Below are 1,482 nucleotides of genomic sequence, written 5' to 3' on the forward strand. Positions count from 1 at the left end.
CTTTCTCATTATCTATTCATTTTTGCTAAGGAAAGTCAACATATGGCTGAATTCAACAATAAATCCGAAACTGATGGCTCCACTGAATCTTCTTTTCACCATCTTATTGCCATTATCTTCTTTGTCCAACTCACCTCATTTGCCATAGTAATTGCTCCTATTGACCTTTAGGTTGAGATGTCTGGACAGTCCAAAAGGCATAGTACTTATCACAGATTCCAGGACAGTTTGTCATCATGGGACTTCCTGTGCTATGGAAATTCAACTGAGAAACCAGCGCGGGCTGGAATAATTAGTAACGTGGAACTCCTTCCTGCTTTGGGGCCCTCTCACTTTTATCTAGCAGAAGGTTAAAAGCATTGCCTTGCTTTTCTTGTCTTCTACCTCGTTTTTTGTTTGTTTGTTTGTTTGTTTTTTCCTTCTTCCCTTCTAAGGCATTAGAAAAGGCAGGAGATAGGGGTAGAAAGATTCATTTACTCATAAAACTGGGAGTGTAATTAAAGGTCATTTAGTTCAACCGCCATCTGAGACCAAGAGACTTTCCCAGGATCACACAGCTAGATCACCCCTGGTGTGGGGACTGGAACTGGGGTCCTGACTCCCAAGCCCCATTCTGTTCAACATACCACCTGGCCTTTCAAGATATCTCGAAGATACTCGGGAGGGCTTCCTCCTTCCACAAGAGGTTCTCCAGCCATCTTATCCTTGTCAAACTAGACCCCTTTTACTTCCTTGACATTTTATTGTCTTCTCACACGCGTCCTGCTTAATTCAGGACATGATATTATGGACTTTGCTCTCTTCCTTCTCTTTATTTAGAGCCCCTTGCTGGTAATACTTGTTAATTTCTATTGTTACATGCTTCTCTTTGATGTGCATTTATTGAATGTTGGCTGTTGTCAAATGTCGCACGGTTCTAAGAGGAAATTCCAAAACAGAAGACGCCCCAGCTCTGTGGAGAGTCTGGCTGGTGACAGACCCCTGCAACCAGCCCCTTAGGTCTCTTTTCCCAGCTCTCCTAGTCTGGGTCTCAGCGGGCAGCACAGGCCCGGGGGAAGAGGGGGGGTTTCAGGCTGGATTTAGGGAGTCGGCCTGGCTTTTCTCAGGGCTGGTTAAAGTAACGAATAACCTGCTGGCATGGGAGGGGAGGCCCCAGAAGTGGGCTTCTGCTCCAAAGGCCGCAGGGCAGTAAGGCGGCCAGCGGGGTTGGGAAAGCGAGCCCGCCAGGGGCGGGGCCTGAAAAGAGCGGGAGGAGGAGGAGGAGGGGGCTTGGATGGGGAGCGAAGAGGGAGGAGGAAGAGCCTCGGGGGAGGAACCAGGAGGAGAAACGCAGGAAAAGCTGGAGAAGAAGGCGGCGGGAATGGGCAGGAAGAGGAACGGAAAGGAGAAAGAAGCAGGGAGGAGACGGGGAGGGGGTGGAGCCTGGGAAAAGTCGGGGGAGAAGCCGGGGAAGGGGTGGGGCAGGGGGAGGAGCGATGAGGA

This window comes from Physeter macrocephalus, chromosome 20, assembly GCF_002837175.3.
Source record: "Physeter macrocephalus isolate SW-GA chromosome 20, ASM283717v5, whole genome shotgun sequence".
Classification (NCBI taxonomy): domain Eukaryota; kingdom Metazoa; phylum Chordata; class Mammalia; order Artiodactyla; family Physeteridae; genus Physeter; species Physeter macrocephalus.